Raw genomic sequence first — 17,305 nt, 5'->3', positions numbered from 1 at the left:
ATGTTATCATAATTAATGTCATATTTTAGCTTCTGTGGTCATTTTTTACAAGCTAAACACTGCAAGACTGTTTTACAGTTGAAGCAAGGATAAAATATCAACTCTAGTGATGAGACACTTGCTGTAATGACTTCCAACTCAGACAGGACTTAAACCCACAACCACTGGCTTAGGAGAACAGTGCCTTACCCATTATGCCAGTGGTGCTTACTCATGTTCTTATTTAAGACTGTTAGGTTTTTAATAGTCAATTATTTATTTTTGAGGAAAAAGTGAAGCTGTTTACTGTGTTCTTTGCATTACCAAGTCCAGCAAGAAATGTGCTGGTACTATCCAGAGCTGTCAGTATGGATTGTCATACTATATTGCAGAAAATCAATTTGATGCAACTGCTTTACCAACAGTATGTTAATCTTTTCCATTGCTGTTTTGTTGGCTGACTGAAGGAAGATATGCAGTGCATTTGAACCAAAGCAGATGTGTGCTGACAACTTAAATGCACAATCATGTTTGTGTTTTTTCTTTCTTTCTTCCATCCTTTGTAATATCATATTAAATATTAAGGTAGCAGTTTATAATCAATGACTAATGACATAAGAAAAGGAAAAAAAAACATTATACAAAGATGCTCCAGGTGAGACTTGAACTCACAACCTCGGCATTGCTCAACAGATACTGTCTTATAAGTACCACGCGCTGACCAATTGCGCCACTGGAGCACTTTGCTGCATTAATTGGTTATGCTAGATGTGGATTTTATTCAATACAATCAGTACAGTCAGAAGAATTGAAAAAGAAAATCATTTTTGGTGATGAATGATGAGCAACAAAGGAACATGCATGCCAGATGGCACTTGAATAAGCTGTCCACGGTGATAGAAAAGGTTTAAAAAACAACAATGTTATCATAATTAATGTCATATTTTAGCTTCTGTGGTCATTTTTTACAAGCTAAACACTGCAAGACTGTTTTACAGTTGAAGCAAGGATAAAATATCAATTCTAGTGATGAGACACTTGCTGTAATGACTTCCACCCCATATGGGACTTGGACCCCCTTGCTTAGGAGGGCAGTGACTTATCCATTATGCCAGTGGTGCTTACTGATGTTCTAATTTAAGACTGATAGGTTTTTAATAGTCAATTATTTATTTTTGAGGAAAAAGTGAAGCTGTTTACTGTGTTCTTTGCATTACCAAGTCCAGCAAGAAATGTGCTGGTACTATCCAGAGCTGTCAGTATGGATTATCATGCTATATTGCAGAAAATCAATTTGATGCAACTGCTTTACCAATAGTATGTTAATCTTTTCCATTGCTGTTTTGTTGGCTGACTGAAGGAAGATATGCAGTGCATTTGAACCAAAGCAGTTGTGTGCTGACAACTTAAATGCACAATCATGTTTGTGTTTTTTCTTTCTTTCTTCCATCCTTTGTAATATCATATTAAATATTAAGGTAGCAGTTTATAATCAATGACTAATGACATAAGAAAAGGAAAAAAAACAGTATACAAAGATGCTCCAGGTGAGACTTGAACTCACAACCTCTGCATTGCTCAATAGATACTGTCTTATAAGTACCACGCGCTGACCAATTGCGCCACTGGAGCACTTTGCAGCATTGATTGGTTATGCTAGATGTGGATTTCATTCAATACAATCAGTACAGTCATAAGAATTGAAAAAGAAAATCATTTTTGGTGATGAATGATGAGCAACAAAGGAACATGCATGCCAGATGGCACTTGAATAAGCTGTCCACGGTGATAAAAAAGGTTTAAAAAACAACAACAACAATGTTATCATAATTAATGTCATATTTTAGCTTCTGTGGTCATTTTTTACAAGCTAAACACTGCAAGACTGTTTTACAGTTGAAGCAAGGATAAAATATCAACTCTAGTGATGAGACACTTGCTGTAATGACTTCCAACTCAGACGGGACTTAAACCCACAACCACTGGCTTAGGAGAACAGTGCCTTACCCATTATGCCAGTGGTGCTTACTAATGTTCTTATTTAAAACTGTTAGGTTTTTAATAGTCAATTATTTATTTTTGAGGAAAAAGTGAAGCTGTTTACTGTGTTCTTTGCATTACCAAGTCCAGCAAGAAATGTGCTGGTACTATCCAGAGCTGTCAGTATGGATTATCATGCTATATTGCAGAAAATCAATTTGATGCAACTGCTTTACCAATAGTATGTTAATCTTTTCCATTGCTGTTTTGTTGGCTGACTGAAGGAAGATATGCAGTGCATTTGAACCAAAGCAGTTGTGTGCTGACAACTTAAATGCACAATCATGTTTGTGTTTTTTCTTTCTTTCTTCCATCCTTTGTAATATCATATTAAATATTAAGGTAGCAGTTTATAATCAATGACTAATGACATAAGAAAAGGAAAAAAAAACAGTATACAAAGATGCTCCAGGTGAGACTTGAACTCACAACCTCTGCATTGCTCAATAGATACTGTCTTATAAGTACCACGCGCTGACCAATTGCGCCACTGGAGCACTTTGCAGCATTGATTGGTTATGCTAGATGTGGATTTCATTCAATACAATCAGTACAGTCATAAGAATTGAAAAAGAAAATCATTTTTGGTGATGAATGATGAGCAACAAAGGAACATGCATGCCAGATGGCACTTGAATAAGCTGTCCACGGTGATAAAAAAGGTTTAAAAAACAACAACAACAATGTTATCATAATTAATGTCATATTTTAGCTTCTGTGGTCATTTTTTACAAGCTAAACACTGCAAGACTGTTTTACAGTTGAAGCAAGGATAAAATATCAACTCTAGTGATGAGACACTTGCTGTAATGACTTCCAACTCAGACGGGACTTAAACCCACAACCACTGGCTTAGGAGAACAGTGCCTTACCCATTATGCCAGTGGTGCTTACTGATGTTCTTATTTAAAACTGTTAGGTTTTTAATAGTCAATTATTTATTTTTGAGGAAAAAGTGAAGCTGTTTACTGTGTTCTTTGCATTACCAAGTCCAGCAAGAAATGTGCTGGTACTATCCAGAGCTGTCAGTATGGATTATCATGCTATATTGCAGAAAATCAATTTGATGCAACTGCTTTACCAGCAGTATGTTAATCTTTTCCATTGCTGTTTTGTTGGCTGACTGAAGGAAGATATGCAGTGCATTTGTACCAAAGCAGATGTGTGCTGACAACTTAAATGCACAATCATGTTTGTGTGTTTTTTTTCTTTCTTCCATCCTTTGTAATATCATATTAAATATTAAGGTAGCAGTTTATAATCAATGACTGATGACATAAGAAAAGGAAAAAAAACAGTGTACAAAGATGCTCCAGGTAAGACTTGAACTCACAACCTCGGCATTGCTCAATAGATACTGTCTTATAAGTACCCTGCGCTGACCAATTGCGCCACTGGAGCACTTTGCAGCATTAATTGGTTATGCTAGATGTGGATTTTATTCAATACAATCAGTACAGTCATAAGAATTGAAAAAGAAAATCATTTTTGGTGATGAATGATGAGCAACAAAGGAACATGCATGCCAGATGGTACTTGAATAAGCTGTCCACGGTGATAAAAAAGGTTTAAAAAACAACAACAACAATGTTATCATAATTAATGTCATATTTTAGCTTCTGTGGTCATTTTTTACAAGCTAAACACTGCAAGACTGTTTTACAGTTGTAGCAAGGATAAAATATCAACTCTAGTGATGAGACACTTGCTGTAATTACTTCCACCCCATATGGGACTTGGACCCCCTGGCTTAGGAGGGCAGTGACTTATCCATTATGCCAGTGGTGCTTACTGATGTTCTTATTTAAAACTATTAGGTTTTTAATAGTCAATTATTTATTTTTGAGGAAAAAGTGAAGCTGTTTACTGTGTTCTTTGCATTACCAAGTCCAGCAAGAAATGTGCTGGTACTATCCAGAGCTGTCAGTATGGATTATCATGCTATATTGCAGAAAATCAATTTGATGCAACTGCTTTACCAACAGTATGTTAATCTTTTCCATTGCTGTTTTGTTGGCTGACTGAAGGAAGATATGCAGTGCATTTGTACCAAAGCAGATGTGTGCTGACAACTTAAATGTACAATCATGTTTGTGTTTTTTCTTTCTTTCTTCCATCCTTTGTAATATCATATTAAATATTAAGGTAGCAGTTAATAATCAATGACTGATGACATAAGAAAAGGAAAAAAAACAGTATACAAAGATGCTCCAGGTAAGACTTGAACTCACAACCTCGGCATTGCTCAATAGATACTGTCTTATAAGTACCACGCGCTGACCAATTGCGCCACTGGAGCACTTTGCAGCATTGTTTGGTTATGCTAGATGTGGATTTTATTCAATACAATCAGTACAGTCATAAGAATTGAAAAAGAAAATCATTTTTGGTGATGAATGATGAGCAACAAAGGAACATGCATGCCAGATGGCACTTGAATAAGCTGTCCACGGTGATAAAAAAAGGTTTAAAAAACAACAACAACAATGTTATCATAATTAATGTCATATTTTAGCTTCTGTGGTCATTTTTTACAAGCTAAACACTGCAAGACTGTTTTACAGTTGAAGCAAGGATAAAATATCAACTCTAGTGATGAGACACTTGCTGTAATGACTTCCAACTCAGACGGGACTTAAACCCACAACCACTGGCTTAGGAGAACAGTGCCTTACCCATTATGCCAGTGGTGCTTACTCATGTTCTTATTTAAGACTGTTAGGTTTTTAATAGTCAATTATTTATTTTTGAAGCAAGGATAAAATATCAATTCTAGTGATGAGACACTTGCTGTAATGACTTCCACCCCATATGGGACTTGGACCCCCTGGCTTAGGAGGGCAGTGACTTATCCATTATGCCAGTGGTGCTTACTGATGTTCTTATTTAAGACTGATAGGTTTTTAATAGTCAATTATTTATTTTTGAGGAAAAAGTGAAGCTGTTTACTGTGTTCTTTGCATTACCAAGTCCAGCAAGAAATGTGCTGGTACTATCCAGAGCTGTCAGTATGGATTATCATGCTATATTGCAGAAAATCAATTTGATGCAACTGCTTTACCAACAGTATGTTAATCTTTTCCATTGCTGTTTTGTTGGCTGACTGAAGGAAGATATGCAGTGCATTTGTACCAAAGCAGATGTGTGCTGACAACTTAAATGCACAATCATGTTTGTGTTTTTTCTTTCTTTCTTCCATCCTTTGTAATATCATATTAAATATTAAGGTAGCAGTTTATAATCAATGACTAATGACATAAGAAAAGGAAAAAAACAGTATACAAAGATGCTCCAGGTAAGGCTTGAACTAACAACCTCGGCATTGCTCAACAGATACTGTCTTATAAGTACCGCGCGCTGACCAATTGCGCCACTGGAGCACTTTGCAGCATTAATTGGTTATGCTAGATGTGGATTTTATTCAATACAATCAGTACAGTCAGAAGAATTGAAAAAGAAAATCATTTTTGGTGATGAATGATGAGCAACAAAGGAACATGCATGCCAGATGGCACTTGAATAAGCTGTCCACGGTGATAGAAAAGGTTTAAAAAACAACAACAACAACAATGTTATCATAATTAATGTCATATTTTAGCTTCTGTGGTCATTTTTTACAAGCTAAACACTGCAAGACTGTTTTACAGTTGAAGCAAGGATAAAATATCAACTCTAGTGATGAGACACTTGCTGTAATGACTTCCAACTCAGACGGGACTTAAACCCACAACCACTGGCTTAGGAGAACAGTGCCTTACCCATTATGCCAGTGGTGCTTACTCATGTTCTTATTTAAAACTGTTAGGTTTTTAATAGTCAATTATTTATTTTTGAGGAAAAAGTGAAGCTGTTTACTGTGTTCTTTGCATTACCAAGTCCAGCAAGAAATGTGCTGGTACTATCCAGAGCTGTCAGTATGGATTATCATGCTATATTGCAGAAAATCAATTTGATGCAACTGCTTTACCAACAGTATGTTAATCTTTTCCATTGCTGTTTTGTTGGCTGACTGAAGGAAGATATGCAGTGCATTTGAACCAAAGCAGATGTGTGCTGACAACTTATATGCACAATCATGTTTGTGTTTTTTCTTTCTTTCTTCCATCCTTTGTAATATCATATTAAATATTAAGGTAGCAGTTTATAATCAATGACTAATGACATAAGAAAAGGAAAAAAAACAGTATACAAAGATGCTCCAGATAAGGCTTGAACTCACAACCTCGGCATTTTTCAATAGATACTGTCTTATAAGTAACGCGCGCTGACCAATTGCGCCACTGGAGAACTTTGCTGCATTAATTGGTTATGCTAGATGTGGATTTTATTCAATACAATCAGTACAGTCAGAAGAATTGAAAAAGAAAATCATTTTTGGTGATGAATGATGAGCAACAAAGGAACATGCATGCCAGATGGCACTTGAATAAGCTGTCCACGGTGATAGAAAAGGTTTAAAAAACAACAACAACAACAACAACAACAATGTTATCATAATTAATGTCATATTTTAGCTTCTGTGGTCATTTTTTACAAGCTAAACACTGCAAGACTGTTTTACAGTTGAAGCAAGGATAAAATATCTACTCTAGTGATGAGACACTTGCTGTAATGACTTCCAACTCAGATGGGACTTAAACCCACAACCACTGGCTTAGGAGAACAGTGCCTTACCCATTATGCCAGTGGTCCTTACTCATGTTCTTATTTAAGACTGATAGGTTTTTAATAGTCAATTATTTATTTTTGAGGAAAAAGTGAAGCTGTTTACTGTGTTCTTTGCATTACCAAGTCCAGCAAGAAATGTGCTGGTACTATCCAGAGCTGTCAGTATGGATTATCATGCTATATTGCAGAAAATCAATTTGATGCAACTGCTTTACCAACAGTATGTTAATCTTTTCCATTGCTGTTTTGTTGGCTGACTGAAGGAAGATATGCAGTGCATTTGAACCAAAGCAGATGTGTGCTGACAACTTAAATGCACAATCATGTTTGTGTTTTTTCTTTCTTTCTTCCATCCTTTGTAATATCATATTAAATATTAAGGTAGCAGTTTATAATCAATGACTAATGACATATGAAAAGGAAAAAAACAGTATACAAAGATGCTCCAGGTAATGCTTGAACTCACAACCTCGGCATTGCTCAACAGATACTGTCTTATAAGTACCGCGCACTGACCAATTGCGCCACTGGAGCACTTTGCAGCATTAGTTGGTTATGCTAGATGTGGATTTTATTCAATACAATCAGTACAGTCAGAAGAATTGAAAAAGAAAATCATTTTTGGTGATGAATGATGAGCAACAAAGGAACATGCATGCCAGATGGCACTTGAATAAGCTGTCCACGGTAATAGAAAAGGTTTAAAAAACAACAACAACAATGTTATCATAATTAATGTCATATTTTAGCTTCTGTGGTCATTTTTTACAAGCTAAACACTGCAAGACTGTTTTACAGTTGAAGCAAGGATAAAATATCAACTCTAGTGATGAGACACTTGCTGTAATGACTTCCAACTCAGACGGGACTTAAACCCACAACCACTGGCTTAGGAGAACAGTGCCTTACCCATTATGCCAGTGGTGCTTACTGATGTTCTTATTTAAAACTGTTAGGTTTTTAATAGTCAATTATTTATTTTTGAGGAAAAAGTGAAGCTGTTTACTGTGTTCTTTGCATTACCAAGTCCAGCAAGAAATGTGCTGGTACTATCCCGAGCTGTCAGTATAGATTATCATGCTATATTGCAGAAAATCAATTTGATGCAACTGCTTTACCAACAGTATGTTAATCTTTTCCATTGCTGTTTTGTTGGCTGACTGAAGGAAGATATGCAGTGCATTTGTACCAAAGCAGATGTGTGCTGACAACTTAAATGCACAATCATGTTTGTGTTTTTTCTTTCTTTCTTCCATCCTTTGTAATATCATATTAAATATTAAGGTAGCAGTTTATAATCAATGACTGATGACATAAGAAAAGGAAAAAAAACAGTATACAATGATGCTACAGGTAAGACTTGAACTCACAATCTCGGCATTGCTCAATAGATACTGTCTTATAAGTACCACGCGCTGACCAATTGCGCCACTGGAGCACTTTGCAGCATTGATTGGTTATGCTAGATGTGGATTTTATTCAATACAATCAGTACAGTCATAAGAATTGAAAAAGAAAATCATTTTTGGTGATGAATGATGAGCAACAAAGGAACATGCATGCCAGATGGCACTTGAATAAGCTGTCCATGGTGATAAAAAAGGTTTAAAAAACAACAACAACAATGTTATCATAATTAATGTCATATTTTAGCTTCTGTGGTCATTTTTTACAAGCTAAACACTGCAAGACTGTTTTACAGTTGAAGCAAGGATAAAATATCAACTCTAGTGATGAGACACTTGCTGTAATTACTTCCACCCCATATGGGACTTGGACCCCCTGGCTTAGGAGGGCAGTGACTTATCCATTATGCCAGTGGTGCTTACTGATGTTCTTATTTAAGACTGATAGGTTTTTAATAGTCAATTATTTATTTTTGAGGAAAAAGTGAAGCTGTTTACTGTGTTCTTTGCATTACCAAGTCCAGCAAGAAATGTGCTGGTACTATCCAGAGCTGTCAGTATGGATTATCATGCTATATTGCAGAAAATCAATTTGATGCAACTGCTTTACCAACAGTATGTTAATCTTTTCCATTGCTGTTTTGTTGGCTGACTGAAGGAAGATATGCAGTGCATTTGAACCAAAGCAGATGTGTGCTGACAACTTAAATGCACAATCATGTTTGTGTTTTTTCTTTCTTTCTTCCATCCTTTGTAATATCATATTAAATATTAAGGTAGCAGTTTATAATCAATGACTAATGACATAAGAAAAGGAAAAAAACAGAATACAAAGATGCTCCAGGTAAGGCTTGAACTCACAACCTCAGCATTGCTCAACAGATACTGTCTTATAAGTAACGCGCGCTGACCAATTGCGCCACTGGAGCACTTTGCTGCATTAATTGGTTATGCTAGATGTGGATTTTATTCAATACAATCAGTACAGTCAGAAGAATTGAAAAAGAAAATCATTTTTGGTGATGAATGATGAGCAACAAAGGAACATGCATGCCAGATGGCACTTGAATAAGCTGTCCACGGTGATAGAAAAGGTTTAAAAAACAACAACAACAACAACAATGTTATCATAATTAATGTCATATTTTAGCTTCTGTGGTCATTTTTTACAAGCTAAACACTGCAAGACTATTTTACAGTTGAAGCAAGGATAAAAGATCAACTCTAGTGATGAGACACTTGCTGTAATGACTTCCAACTCAAACTGGACTTAAACCCACAACCACTGGCTTAGGAGAACAGTGCCTTACCCATTATGCCAGTGGTGCTTACTCATGTTCTTATTTAAAACTGTTAGGTTTTTAATAGTCAATTATTTATTTTTGAGGAAAAAGTGAAGCTGTTTACTGTGTTCTTTGCATTACCAAGTCCAGCAAGAAATGTGCTGGTACTATCCAGAGCTGTCAGTATGGATTATCATGCTATATTGCAGAAAATCAATTTGATGCAACTGCTTTACCAACAGTATGTTAATCTTTTCCATTGCTGTTTTGTTGGCTGACTGAAGGAAGATATGCAGTGCATTTGTACCAAAGCAGATGTGTGCTGACAACTTAAATGTACAATCATGTTTGTGTTTTTTCCTTCTTTCTTCCATCCTTTGTAATATCATTTTAAATATTAAGGTAGCAGTTTATAATTAATGACTGATGACATAAGAAAAGGAAAAAAAACAGTATACAAAGATGCTCCAGGTAAGACTTGAACTCACAACCTCGGCATTGCTCAATAGATACTGTCTTATAAGTACCACGCGCTGACCAATTGCGCCACTGGAGTACTTTGCAGCATTGATTGGTTATGCTAGATGTGGATTTTATTCAATACAATCAGTACAGTCAGAAGAATTGAAAAAGAAAATCATTTTTGGTGATGAATGATGAGCAACAAAGGAACATGCATGCCAGATGGCACTTGAATAAGCTGTCCACGGTGATAAAAAAAGGTTTAAAAAACAACAACAACAATGTTATCATAATTAATGTCATATTTTAGCTTCTGTGGTCATTTTTTACAAGCTAAACACTGCAAGACTGTTTTACAGTTGAAGCAAGTATAAAATATCAACTCTAGTGATGAGACACTTGCTGTAATTACTTCCACCCCATATGGGACTTGGACCCCCTGGCTTAGGAGCGCAGTGACTTATCCATTATGCCAGTGGTGCTTACTGATGTTCTTATTTAAGACTGATAGGTTTTTAATAGTCAATTATTTATTTTTGAGGAAAAAGTGAAGCTGTTTACTGTGTTCTTTGCATTACCAAGTCCAGCAAGAAATGTGCTGGTACTATCCAGAGCTGTCAGTATGGATTATCATGCTATATTGCAGAAAATCAATTTGATGCAACTGCTTTACCAACAGTATGTTAATCTTTTCCATTGCTGTTTTGTTGGCTGACTGAAGGAAGATATGCAGTGCATTTGTACCAAAGCAGATGTGTGCTGACAACTTAAATGTACAATCATGTTTGTGTTTTTTCTTTCTTTCTTCCATCCTTTGTAATATCATATTAAATATTAAGGTAGCAGTTTATAATCAATGACTGATGACATAAGAAAAGGAAAAAAACAGTATACAAAGATGCTCCAGGTAAGACTTAAACTCACAACCTCGGCATTGCTCAACAGATACTGTCTTATAAGTAACGCGCGCTGACCAATTGCGCCACTGGAGCACTTTGCTGCATTAATTGGTTATGCTAGATGTGGATTTTATTCAATACAATCAGTACAGTCAGAAGAATTGAAAAAGAAAATCATTTTTGGTGATGAATGATGAGCAACAAAGGAACATGCATGCCAGATGGCACTTGAATAAGCTGTCCACGGTGATAGAAAAGGTTTAAAAAACAACAACAACAATGTTATCATAATTAATGTCATATTTTAGCTTCTGTGGTCATCTTTTACAAGCTAAACACTGCAAGACTGTTTTACAGTTGAAGCAAGGATAAAATATCAACTCTAGTGATGAGACACTTGCTGTAATGACTTCCAACTCAGACGGGACTTAAACCCACAACCACTGGCTTAGGAGAACAGTGCCTTACCCATTATGCCAGTGGTGCTTACTCATGTTCTTATTTAAAACTGTTAGGTTTTTAATAGTCAATTATTTATTTTTGAGGAAAAAGTGAAGCTGTTTACTGTGTTCTTTGCATTACCAAGTCCAGCAAGAAATGTGCTGGTACTATCCAGAGCTGTCAGTATGGATTATCATGCTATATTGCAGAAAATCAATTTGATGCAACTGCTTTACCAACAGTATGTTAATCTTTTCCATTGCTGTTTTGTTGGCTGACTGAAGGAAGATATGCAGTGCATTTGAACCAAAGCAGATGTGTGCTGACAACTTAAATGCACAATCATGTTTGTGTTTTTTCTTTCTTTCTTCCATCCTTTGTAATATCATATTAAATATTAAGGTAGCAGTTTATAATCAATGACTAATGACAAAAGAAAAGGAAAAAAACAGTATACAAAGATGCTCCAGGTAAGGCTTGAACTCACAACCTCGGCATTGCTCAACAGATACTGTCTTATAAGTACCGCGCGCTGACCAATTGCGCCACTGGAGCACTTTGCAGCATTAATTGGTTATGCTAGATATGGATTTTATTCAATACAATCAGTACAGTCAGAAGAATTGAAAAAGAAAATCATTTTTGGTGATGAATGATGAGCAACAAAGGAACATGCATGCCAGATGGCACTTGAATAAGCTGTCCACGGTGATAGAAAAGGTTTAAAAAACAACAACAACAATGTTATCATAATTAATGTCATATTTTAGCTTCTGTGGTCATTTTTTACAAGCTAAACACTGCAAGACTGTTTTACAGTTGAAGCAAGGATAAAATATCAACTCTAGTGATGAGACACTTGCTGTAATGACTTCCAACTCAGACGGGACTTAAACCCACAACCACTGGCTTAGGAGAACAGTGCCTTACCCATTATGCCAGTGGTGCTTACTGATGTTCTTATTTAAAACTGTTAGGTTTTTAATAGTCAATTATTTATTTTTGAGGAAAAAGTGAAGCTGTTTACTGTGTTCTTTGCATTACCAAGTCCAGCAAGAAATGTGCTGGTACTATCCAGAGCTGTCAGTATAGATTATCATGCTATATTGCAGAAAATCAATTTGATGCAACTGCTTTACCAACAGTATGTTAATCTTTTCCATTGCTGTTTTGTTGGCTGACTGAAGGAAGATATGCAGTGCATTTGTACCAAAGCAGATGTGTGCTGACAACTTAAATGCACAATCATGTTTGTGTTTTTTCTTTCTTTCTTCCATCCTTTGTAATATCATATTAAATATTAAGGTAGCAGTTTATAATCAATGACTGATGACATAAGAAAAGGAAAAAAAACAGTATACAAAGATACTCAGGTAAGACTTGAACTCACAACCTCGGCATTGCTCAATAGATACTGTCTTATAAGTACCACGCGCTGACCAATTGCGCCACTAGAGCACTTTGCAGCATTGATTGGTTATGCTAGATGTGGATTTTATTCAATACAATCAGTACAGTCATAAGAATTGAAAAAGAAAATCATTTTTGGTGATGAATGATGAGCAACAAAGGAACATGCATGCCAGATGGCACTTGAATAAGCTGTCCACGGTGATAAAAAAAGGTTTAAAAAACTTCAACAACAACAATGTTATCATAATTAATGTCATATTTTAGCTTCTGTGGTCATTTTTTACAAGCTAAACACTGCAAGACTGTTTTACAGTTGAAGCAAGGATAAAATATCAACTCTTGTGATGAGACACTTGCTGTAATTACTTCCACCCCATATGGGACTTGGACCCCCTGGCTTAGGAGGGCAGTAACTTATCCATTATGCCAGTGGTGCTTACTGATGTTCTTATTTAAGACTGATAGGTTTTTAATAGTCAATTATTTATTTTTGAGGAAAAAGTGAAGCTGTTTACTGTGTTCTTTGCATTACCAAGTCCAGCAAGAAATGTGCTGGTACTATCCAGAGCTGTCAGTATGGATTATCATGCTATATTGCAGAAAATCAATTTGATGCAACTGCTTTACCAACAGTATGTTAATCTTTTCCATTGCTGTTTTGTTGGCTGACTGAAGGAAGATATGCAGTGCATTTGAACCAAAGCAGATGTGTGCTGACAACTTAAATGCACAATCATGTTTGTGTTTTTTCTTTCTTTCTTCCAGCCTTTGTAATATCATATTAAATATTAAGGTAGCAGTTTATAATCAATGACTAATGACATAAGAAAAGAAAAAAAAACAGTATACAAAGATGCTCCAGGTAAGGCTTGAACTCACAACCTCGGCATTGCTCAACAGATACTGTCTTATAAGTAACGCGCGCTGACCAATTGCGCCACTGGAGCACTTTGCTGCATTAATTGGTTATGCTAGATGTGGATTTTATTCAATACAATCAGTACAGTCAGAAGAATTGAAAAAGAAAATCATTTTTGGTGATGAATGATGAGCAACAAAGGAACATGCATGCCAGATGGCACTTGAATAAGCTGTCCACGGTGATAGAAAAGGTTTAAAAAACAACAACAACAATGTTATCATAATTAATGTCATATTTTAGCTTCTGTGGTCATTTTTTACAAGCTAAACACTGCAAGACTGTTTTACAGTTGAAGCAAGGATAAAATATGAACTCTAGTGATGAGACACTTCCTGTAATGACTTTCCAACTCAGACGGGACTTAAACCCACAACCACTGGCTTAGGAGAACAGTGCCTTACCCATTATGCCAGTGGTGCTTACTTATGTTCTTATTTAAAACTGTTAGGTTTTTAATAGTCAATTATTTATTTTTGAGGAAAAAGTGGAGCTGTTTACTGTGTTCTTTGCATTACCAAGTCCAGCAAGAAATGTGCTGGTACTATCCAGAGCTGTCAGTATGGATTATCATGCTATATTGCAGAATATCAATTTGATGCAACTGCTTTACCAACAGTATGTTAATCTTTTCCATTGCTGTTTTGTTGGCTGACTGAAGGAAGATATGCAGTGCATTTGTACCAAAGCAGATGTGTGCTGACAACTTAAATGTATAATCATGTTTGTGTTTTTTCTTTCTTTCTTCCATCCTTTGTAATATCATATTAAATATTAAGGTAGCAGTTTATAATCAATGACTGATGGCATAAGAAAAGGAAAAAAAACAGTATACAAAGATGCTCCAGGTAAGACTTGAACTCACAACCTCGGCATTGCTCAATAGATACTGTCTTATAAGTACCACGCGCTGACCAATTGCGCCACTGGAGTACTTTGCAGCATTGATTGGTTATGCTAGATGTGGATTTTATTCAATACAATCAGTACAGTCATAAGAATTGAAAAAGAAAATCATTTTTGGTGATGAATGATGAGCAACAAAGGAACATGCATGCCAGATGGCACTTGAATAAGCTGTCCACGGTGATAAAAAAAGGTTTAAAAAACAACAACAACAACAACAATGTTATCATAATTAATGTCATATTTTAGCTTCTGTGGTCATTTTTTACAAGCTAAACACTGCAAGACTGTTTTACAGTTGAAGCAAGGATAAAATATCAACTCTAGTGATGAGACACTTGCTGTAATTACTTCCACCCCATATGGGACTTGGACCCCCTGGCTTAGGAGGGCAGTAACTTATCCATTATGCCAGTGGTGCTTACGGATGTTCTTATTTAAGACTGATAGGTTTTTAATAGTCAATTATTTATTTTTGAGGAAAAAGTGAAGCTGTTTACTGTGTTCTTTGCATTACCAAGTCCAGCAAGAAATGTGCTGGTACTATCCAGAGCTGTCAGTATGGATTATCATGCTATATTGCAGAAAATCAATTTGATGCAACTGCTTTACCAACAGTATGTTAATCTTTTCCATTGCTGTTTTGTTGGCTGACTGAAGGAAGATATGCAGTGCATTTGAACCAAAGCAGATGTGTGCTGACAACTTAAATGCACAATCATGTTTGTGTTTTTTCTTTCTTTCTTCCATCCTTTGTAATATCATATTAAATATTAAGGTAGCAGTTTATAATCAATGACTTATGACATAAGAAAAGGAAAAAAAACAGTATACAAAGATGCTCCAGGTAAGGCTTGAACTCACAACCTCGGCATTGCTCAACAGATACTGTCTTATAAGTACCGCGCGCTGACCAATTGCGCCACTGGAGCACTTTGCTGCATTAATTGGTTATGCTAGATGTGGATTTTATTTAATACAATCAGTACAGTCAGAAGAATTGAAAAAGAAAATCATTTTTGGTGATGAATGATGAGCAACAAAGGAACATGCATGCCAGATGGCACTTGAATAAGCTGTCCACGGTGATAGAAAAGGTTTAAAAAACAACAACAACAATGTTATCATAATTAATGTCATATTTTAGCTTCCGTGGTCATTTTTTACAAGCTAAACACTGCAAGACTGTTTTACAGTTGAAGCAAGGATAAAATATCAACTCTAGTGATGAGACACTTGCTGTAATTACTTCCAACTCAGACGGGACTTAAACCCACAACCACTGGCTTAGGAGAACAGTGCCTTACCCATTATGCCAGTGGTGCTTACTTATGTTCTTATTTAAAACTGTTAGGTTTTTAATAGTCAATTATTTATTTTTGAGGAAAAAGTGGAGCTGTTTACTGTGTTCTTTGCATTACCAAGTCCAGCAAGAAATGTGCTGGTACTATCCAGAGCTGTCAGTATGGATTATCATGCTATATTGCAGAAAATCAATTTGATGCAACTGCTTTACCAACAGTATGTTAATCTTTTCCATTGCTGTTTTGTTGGCTGACTGAAGGAAGATATGCAGTGCATTTGTACCAAAGCAGATGTGTGCTGACAACTTAAATGTACAATCATGTTTGTGTTTTTTCTTTCTTTCTTCCATCCTTTGTAATATCATATTAAATATTAAGGTAGCAGTTTATAATCAATGACTGATGACATAAGAAAAGGAAAAAAAACAGTATACAAAGATGCTCCAGGTAAGACTTGAACTCACAATCTCGGCATTGCTCAATAGATACTGTCTTATAAGTACCACGCGCTGACCAATTGCGCCACTGGAGCACTTTGCAGCATTGATTGGTTATGCTAGATGTGGATTTTATTCAATACAATCAGTACAGTCATAAGAATTGAAAAAGAAAATAATTTTTGGTGATGAATGATGAGCAACAAAGGAACATGCATGCCAGATGGCACTTGAATAAGCTGTCCACGGTGATAAAAAAAGGTTTAAAAAACAACAACAACAACAATGTTATCATAATTAATGTCATATTTTAGCTTCTGTGGTTATTTTTTACAAGCTAAACACTGCAAGACTGTTTTACAGTTGAAGCAAGGATAAAATATCAACTCTAGTGATGAGACACTTGCTGTAATTACTTCCACCCCATATGGGACTTGGACCCCCTCGCTTAGGAGGGCAGTAACTTATCCATTATGCCAGTGGTGCTTACTGATGTTCTTATTTAAGACTGATAGGTTTTTAATAGTCAATTATTTATTTTTGAGAAAAAAGTGAAGCTGTTTACTGTGTTCTTTGCATTACCAAGTCCAGCAAGAAATGTGCTGGTACTATCCAGAGCTGTCAGTATGGATTATCATGCTATATTGCAGAAAATCAATTTGATGCAACTGCTTTACCAACAGTATGTTAATCTTTTCCATTGCTGTTTTGTTGGCTGACTGAAGGAAGATGTGCAGTGCATTTGTACCAAAGCAGATGTGTGCTGACAACTTAAATGCACAATGATGTTTGTGTTTTTTCTTTCTTTCTTCCAGCCTTTGTAATATCATATTAAATATTAAGGTAGCAGTTTATAATCAATGACTAATGACATAAGAAAAGGAAAAAAAACAGTATACAAAGATGCTCCAGGTAAGGCTTGAACTCACAACCTCGGCATTGCTCAACAGATACTGTCTTATAAGTAACGCGCGCTGACCAATTGCGCCACTGGAGCACTTTGCTGCATTTATTGGTTATGCTAGATGTGGATTTTATTCAATACAATCAGTACAGTCAGAAGAATTGAAAAAGAAAATCATTTTTGGTGATGAATGATGAGCAACAAAGGAACATGCATGCCAGATGGCACTTGAATAAGCTGTCCA

At 35.9% G+C, this 17,305-nt stretch overlaps 5 non-coding genes across 5 annotated transcripts; all 5 read right to left on the bottom strand.

Moving 5' to 3' along the window:
* Nucleotides 1-626: 626 nt before the first annotated feature.
* TRNAI-UAU (transfer RNA isoleucine (anticodon UAU)) lies at nucleotides 627-719 on the bottom strand. The gene is given in 2 exon segments: nucleotides 627-662; nucleotides 682-719. It is a non-coding gene; the product is annotated as a tRNA-Ile (tRNA).
* Nucleotides 720-4,225: 3,506 nt separating this feature from the next.
* Nucleotides 4,226-4,318, bottom strand: TRNAI-UAU (transfer RNA isoleucine (anticodon UAU)). Its single transcript is given in 2 exon segments — nucleotides 4,226-4,261; nucleotides 4,281-4,318. It is a non-coding gene; the product is annotated as a tRNA-Ile (tRNA).
* A 988-nt stretch (nucleotides 4,319-5,306) lies between these two features.
* On the bottom strand, nucleotides 5,307-5,399 carry TRNAI-UAU (transfer RNA isoleucine (anticodon UAU)). Its single transcript is given in 2 exon segments — nucleotides 5,307-5,342; nucleotides 5,362-5,399. It is a non-coding gene; the product is annotated as a tRNA-Ile (tRNA).
* A 6,241-nt stretch (nucleotides 5,400-11,640) lies between these two features.
* Nucleotides 11,641-11,733, bottom strand: TRNAI-UAU (transfer RNA isoleucine (anticodon UAU)). Its single transcript is given in 2 exon segments — nucleotides 11,641-11,676; nucleotides 11,696-11,733. It is a non-coding gene; the product is annotated as a tRNA-Ile (tRNA).
* A 3,522-nt stretch (nucleotides 11,734-15,255) lies between these two features.
* On the bottom strand, nucleotides 15,256-15,348 carry TRNAI-UAU (transfer RNA isoleucine (anticodon UAU)). Its single transcript is given in 2 exon segments — nucleotides 15,256-15,291; nucleotides 15,311-15,348. It is a non-coding gene; the product is annotated as a tRNA-Ile (tRNA).
* Between the last annotated feature and the right edge of the window lie 1,957 nt (nucleotides 15,349-17,305).

Source organism: Pseudophryne corroboree, chromosome 4 (assembly GCF_028390025.1).
Source record: "Pseudophryne corroboree isolate aPseCor3 chromosome 4, aPseCor3.hap2, whole genome shotgun sequence".
Lineage (NCBI taxonomy): Eukaryota > Metazoa > Chordata > Amphibia > Anura > Myobatrachidae > Pseudophryne > Pseudophryne corroboree.
This window is presented reverse-complemented; position numbering and strand designations above follow the sequence as displayed.